Source organism: Sinocyclocheilus anshuiensis, unplaced genomic scaffold (genome assembly GCF_001515605.1).
Source record: "Sinocyclocheilus anshuiensis isolate Anshui unplaced genomic scaffold, SAMN03320099.WGS_v1.1 scaffold1079, whole genome shotgun sequence".
NCBI lineage: Eukaryota > Metazoa > Chordata > Actinopteri > Cypriniformes > Cyprinidae > Sinocyclocheilus > Sinocyclocheilus anshuiensis.
Genome location: NW_015548207.1, coordinates 346410 through 353666, shown reverse-complemented (window position 1 = coordinate 353666; position 7257 = coordinate 346410). Strand labels below are relative to the sequence as shown.

Genomic DNA, 7257 nt, shown 5'->3' with positions numbered 1-7257 from the left:
CGTCCTCCTCCCATTTTCACCTCAAAATTATGGGGAAGCTGTGCCTCCCCTGCCTCCCCCGACGAGCTGCCACTGCTAAATAGTACTGTTACTGTGTCATGAAATGTAGTTTTAAGGGTTTTTCAGGCAAGAATGTAATTGTTTAAAACTCAAATCTGCGGTTTATTTATAAATATAGCGCCTGTTTGAAAATTTGCTATGCCGATTTCGGCGATCAGCAGGCGCTCAGTGCTCATGTATCCGCATAGAGCAGCCTTAGCTCGGCTAGTCCTTCTGACATTTGCCGCTGGCTCTGATGTCTCTGTAGTGAAACATGAGATACAATTAGTTTTGGGTAGGCTATATATATATATATATATATATATATATATATATATATTTTTTTTTAATACTATTTATTAAGGTTTTGGGTAGGCTATATTTAACAGGCGTTCGTGGTCTCATGAATCTATTATTTATTCCTGGTCATATCGTTTTGGCTGAGCACAAAGTTATGTTTAACTTTATATATTTATTTTGAACTTTACCGTAGTACAGCACTGATTTTGTAGCATACGTTTGACTGAACTGTTTGCTTTTGTCTTTATTTCCTCTTATATAAGCCTCTTATACTTTGTACTTATACTTTTATAATGGCTATTATTGTTCATTAAAACTGACATTTAACAAAAAGAGGCAGAGTTGTGCTTATTGTCGCGGTTCATTGTCGATCGCTACTTTCCGGCATAGCCTACACCACGCCTATCAAGAAGGGTACTATTGGCAGTGGAAACGCAAGCCTGTTCAGAGTTGCCTGTACCGAATCGTACCGTACTGAACCGAACTGTACCGTACCGCTCAGTGGAAACGAGCCATTAATGTACAATACAGCATTCAAATGTCAATTTAATAAAAAGCATCAATGGCAAGCAGTTTAAGTACATACAAAAGTTTAACACTAAAAATTGCTATATTTATTTAATTAGAAGTCTAAGACAAGTTGTTTTGCACTAATTTCTTTATTTAACGTTACTGTTTTGTTATTGTTATTTATTCCTCAGGCAACTTGAGGAAGTTGTCATTTTAGATGCTGGGAGAAATACAAAGAAATATTTTTTGTAAAACCATTCTTACGAGCAAAGCAAATTTCTCAGCATCCTGACATGCGGAATTAATTTGTGAAAAACGTTCGTAAAACAATTCTTAGGAGCACTGCAGATGTCTGCAAATAGTTCGCAAAACCATTATCATGAGCAGATCAAATTTATGCAAAATGTTCGTAAAACCATTCTTAGGAGCAAATTGTCTGCAAATTGTTCGCAAAAACCATTCTTATAAGCAGAGTGAATTTCTCGAATTGTTGAGAAAAAAAAACTCTTACAAGCAGAATGAATTTGTCTGCAAATTGTTCGCAAAACCATTCTTGTGAACAGAGCAAATTTTTTCTGCAAATGGTTTGCAAACCCATTCTTACAAGCAGAGCGGATTTCTCTGCAGTTTTCCATTTTCCATGTCAAAAATTCCTGATATTCACACACAAATATTGTGTGAAATAGTAACATTTTTATTATATTTAAGCATTTTCATTGATATTTTTCAGTATTTCATGAAATTTGCTTGTCCACCATCTTTTTCCCCCAACTAAGCTCATTGCAATGCATTCTGGGATTATTTACTCTGTTAAATATACATTTTACATTCGTAACACAAGTCTATAATCCCTTAGAATGCTTTGTAGGTAGACAGCTGACTAGGGTTTGGTGCAGAGCTAATTTGCTTGTGTGTGTGCGGCAGCATTCATGTGAAGCTCAGATATGAGTTGTGTCATGAAGATGAGTGGTGTTCAGAACATCTGAGAGTTTTGTTCCTGTGTTCTTCTTATCAAGTCTACAGCAGAGAAATGAAACGACAGCGATTCACACAAGGGTCTCAGAGTACAAATTAATCTACAGAGGAAAAGACTAGAAAGCGTGCACACAGATTCCTGTCAATCATTCGTATATGTGGCAGTAAATATAAAACAATCATAATTAAATCTCTCACACATGCACACACACATTTAAGACAGAAAAGGTCTCATTACAATGATAATAGGTGAAATAGCTGAGGATTTTGGTGAAATGAGGAAGATATACAGCAAAAGTGTGTTTTATGAATGAGTGAAATGTCTGTTTTCTTGTGCAGGTTTTTCGGGGCCAGACGGCAGTGGGACTGTCACGGAGCGTCTCATTTACACGAGTTACACCAGCGTCTGAGCGAGATTATGATTCGTAGACTCAAAAATCAGGTGCTGACTCAACTACCACCCAAAATACGCCAACGAATTCCCTTCGACCTTCCCAAAGATGCTGCCAAGGTATGCTGTGAACGTTTCCAGGCAGCTTCACAGTTCAGAATATAAGCATATGGTTACCATGGTCAGTACCGTTTTTTTTTTTTTTTTAATGTACCATGCTAACACAGTGTTTTACTTTATTATTTATTAGTATTATTATTATTATTATAGCAAATTATTACATTGTTGATCAATAATAATTCTATATAAAAAATACTTAAAAACAATAATGATTACAAAAACAAGTATTTTTACATAATTTATAAGTGGATTTTTTACATTCATTCATTAATTTCAGTAAATCAATAATACTGTAAAACACAGTACAATTGAAAAATTAAAAAGTTAAATAAAAATACTTGAATAAAACAAAACAAAAACACTAATGATTACATGAAAATAATTCTAATTTATATTTATATATTTTTTTATTTCTACATAAATTTTACTAGTAATTCAATTAATACATTAATCTAAAAATAAGAAAGCTTGCATAAAAAAATCAATATTAATTTAATTTATTAAATTCATTTTACTAGTAATTAAATTAAATTAATACTTAGAAGGGAAAACCTTTAAATAAAAAAAAAAGAAAACAGCAATGTTACATAAAAAAAACACCAAAAAACAAACACAATTAGCAGTTTCTTGTTATAAATGGCATCGATATGATCCTCTCCAAGTACATTTTCTGTATTTTCTATTTCTCTCTCCTCTTTACACTTTTTTTTCCCATCACTTGTTCTGAACTAACAGAACAAAAGCAGTTAAATATAGTGATTTACCCCAGTACAACCGCCCCGTGCCTGTTGCTAGGCAATAGTATCCGATTAACACAAATTATCATTTCATCTCACTTGTCTCTGATCACTCTCTTTTATTTCCACATCTTTTTTTCCCCCTTTGGCAGCCGAGCGAGCTGCCAGCATGTTATTCAGAAAGGAATGGACATTAGTAATCATCACATTCTGTTCCAAGCCGTCGCGTTTAACGAGCCTCGGCTTATAATTGCTGTGTCGTCTAAAAAGAAAAAGAAAAAATGTCAAGAGGTGCTCGTTCCTCCCGTTATTTCAGTTTCAAGTGAACTTTCTGTGGACCAGGGCAGCAATGTGTGAGAAGCCTTCAGTCTGTCTGAAGATAAAGCCGTTTTTCCCCCCTCTATGTATCTTGCAGGCTCTCGTTTTCCTTGCGATTATTTCGTCTGGCTGTCTCTCTCTGCAAGTAATGAGTGTGTGTGGGCAGGAGTGCTTGTACAGCAAGTTTTGAGTGTGTGTGTCAGATTTCAGAAACACAAAGAGCAGCTCACCTGCTGTAGGACCACATAAATCATCTGCTGTCAGCACACCCGCACACACACACACACACACACACACACACACACATGCTCTCTATGTTCTTTCCATAACCCAAAGTTCGCCAGATAACTTTTAAAATTAACGACCTGTGTTTTAACGAACAGTTGGGCAGAGCAAACACACACCCCGCATCTCGTTCACTAGCTGACCCTCGCTGCCCAGTTTACATATTTATATTTACAAACACTAGAAAAACGCTAGATGTTCGGCAAAGCAAGCATGAGGTGCCAGTTGTTTGGTTATTTCGGTTGGGAAAGGTGTTTGTGATTCTGTGTGTTGACGTTTGGTTGGTTTTCGTTTCGTCTAGATGTGAAACAAATTGTATTAACTACAGCTAAATGAGTTAAGTGAAAGTATTGTGTAATAAAAAAATTTGTATATTTATTTGCACCTTTCATACAATACAGCACAAAGTACTTCACAGGTCAGAATATACTGTAAAAATAGCGTTAATTTTGTTAGCCATTTTTTATTTAGTCTTAGTCTTTTGTCTTTTGAAATAGTCTCAGTCCTGTGTCAAATGTACTTTTTAGTCATCTTATTTAGTCAACCTTGTCTTGTTTTTGTTTAGTCAAGTTTTAGTCGACTAAATGTTTGAGCATTTTAGTCTAGTTTAAACAATGAAAACTTGTCACATTTTCACCATGCTGTATAATGGTTAAACTGATAAAGTTATTTTTGCTCAAAATTATAAAATCGCAATGATTGTTGTCATTTGAGATACGTATTTTTACATTTCAGGAATTGCACTTTCACCAATAATCACAAACCATCAGAATGTGGACTCATACACATGGTTCATTTGACCTCATCTATAGTGTAATGATTTATTACAGGCTATTTAATATATAAATTAATATCAAAGACTTAGATATGCACTCTCCCTGTCTACATTATGAAAACTGGCAAAAACAAACAAAATTATAACAGTAAAATTCTTAAGAGTAATTCCAAATTGCAATAATGTTTCATTCATTTAAACAACAGTGGTTGAGTAAGTGCATTTATTCAGCAACCACAATTGCAAACAATATAGTCGAGATCTCATGACAGAACACAGACTAACTGAATGACACTTTCATTTAAGCCAAACATCTCACATGGAGATCGCTAAACTCCAGCTTACTTGCTTGTCCGTGTTTTCAGATCATCGTCGGCGCTTCCGCTATCAAGAACGAGCACGTGTGTATGGTTGCCAGATTGCAAAAATTAAGTGAAACACCGGGCAGAAAATGTATCCTTTTAACAGTGAAGCTCTGATTTGGGGATTTTGAACTATGCACACATGAAAACTCGCGTAGTAGAGGCATGTACAGCAGTCCGCAATAATATTTTGTCTCCTTTTTTTCCCTATGAAAATAAAAAGCGATTGTGTAGTTTTTATTTTTTAGAATACATTTTAGTCTCGTCTTTTATCGTCAACGATATTGCATGTTGATATAGTCACAGATATCGTTTATTGACCTAATTGTTGTCTCGTCATTGTCTTCGTTTTAGTCATAGTAACATTTTTCGTCATAGTTTTCATTAACGAAATTAACACAATGTAAAAACAAGAGGGAAAAAAAGCACAAATAAATGACAATAAGCATAGAAATAATTCGTTTTTAATTATTTCTTCCTAAATTTTAAGTTTAAATTATATTATAGCTTTTTGAGAATTATTCTTCATGTTTTTGATGTTTTTATTAATATATAGGCCTACACTACAAGAAAAAAAAAAATCAGCTTAACATCGTGATGTCTGTCAGCCATCGGCGATGGACGATGGCATCGTCTATTGGCCCAACCCTAATAACTACATATTTTTACTCCAAGCTTGCATTATAGTGTCAATCGAGTGTTTGAAATAACTTCCTTCTATGAACCGATTCTTGTTTTATAGTATTCTATTCAGTTATAAAGGCCATGTCGATTAGCATTGCAAAATAAATATACATTATCCATATGAAAATACCCGAGATGGCTTGAATAACAGACAAACCATATACTGTTATAATCGTGTGCTGATTCTCATCATGATTCATCATACAAAATATTTCTTGCTGCATTTTATTCAGCTACAGCGACAGTTGGATGCCTTTGTCCATATAAGGGATTTCCTGGAAAGTCATTTGTTTTATTACTCCCATGAGTCTCGCTTGTGGATTTTCTGCGCGAGGGAATGAAAAAGTATGAATGAAACAAATCGCACGTGAGAGTTCAACGCTCCAAAATGGCATTGGATTATTATGCGTCATGTTATCGTATGTGTACTATTCATTTTCGAATATCGCCAATACCAGTATATTACGACACCCCTAAATAACACTATAACGATATTTCATTATTTAAATATAACGATTATCGCCAATACCGGTATATTATGCCTGTGGCCCTGTTTACACTAGTGCGTTTTCGTTTTAAAATGGCATTAAATGGCGTTTTCACTGCGTTTCAGAAACGTTCTCCATCCACACTTCACAACCGAAAATGCATGTCACATGACCATTCATGTAGGTACAACAATGAGCATGATGTTGATGTTTATACGGTCATCAAGGATACGCAGAGCGAATGTGGGCAGCCATGCCATCGTTTTCAAAAGTCTCCGTTTTGGTCCGTTTACACTGAAACGCAACCCCGAAGCTACTAAAACGGGGTCTGCAGCATTTTCGAAAGTCTCAGTTTTCGAGGGAAGAAAACGCCTGAGTAGTGTAAACGACAGGCGTAACCGTAGCAAACGTTATGCGTTTTAAAACAAAAACACACTAGTGTAAACGTACAGAACCCCCAACTGCTCCCTGAGCGCTGCAGCAAAAATGGAGCCTACTGCTCCGGGTGTGTGTTCACAGTGTGTGTGTGTTCACTACTCGCTGCTGTATGTGTGTGTGTGCGCGCACTTGAATGAGTTAAATGCAGAGCACAAATTCAGAGTATGGGACACACTTGGCCACACATCACGTCACGTGACACCCCTCAATCGGTTTTTGTATAATATTTCTCAATCTACAGTATCTGTCTGTCTATCTATATATATACAGTGGGTACGGAAAGTATTCAGACCCCCTTCAATTTTTCACTCTTTGTTATATTGCAGCCATTTGCTAAAATCATTTGTTAATTTTTTTTCCTCATTAATGTACACACAGCACCCCATATTGACAGAAAAACACAGAATCGTTGACATTTTTGCAGATTTATTAAAAAAGAAAAACTGAAATATCACATGGTCCTAAGTATTCAGACCCTTTGCTCAGTATTTAGTAGAAGCACCCTTTTGATCTAATACAGCCATGAGTCTTTTTGGGAAAGATGCAACAAGTTTTTCACACCTGGATTTGGGGATCCTCTGCCATTCCTCCTTGCAGATCCTCTCCAGTTCTGTCAGGTTGGATGGTAAACGTTGGTGGACAGCCATTTTTAGGTCTCTCCAGAGATGCTCAATTGGGTTTAAGTCAGGGCTCTGGCTGGGCCATTCAAGAACAGTCACAGAGTTGTTGTGAAGCCACTCCTTCATTATTTTAGCTGTGTGCTTAGGGTCATAGTCTTGTTGGAAGGTAAACCTTCGGCCCAGTCTGAAGTCCTGAGCACTCTGGAGAAGGTTTT

The 7257-nt window shown here is 36.0% G+C and overlaps 1 pseudogene; it reads left to right on the top strand.

Moving 5' to 3' along the window:
• LOC107653527 (DNA annealing helicase and endonuclease ZRANB3-like) overlaps positions 1 to 7257 on the top strand; it is a 67936-nt pseudogene that overhangs the window by 26016 nt on the left and 34663 nt on the right.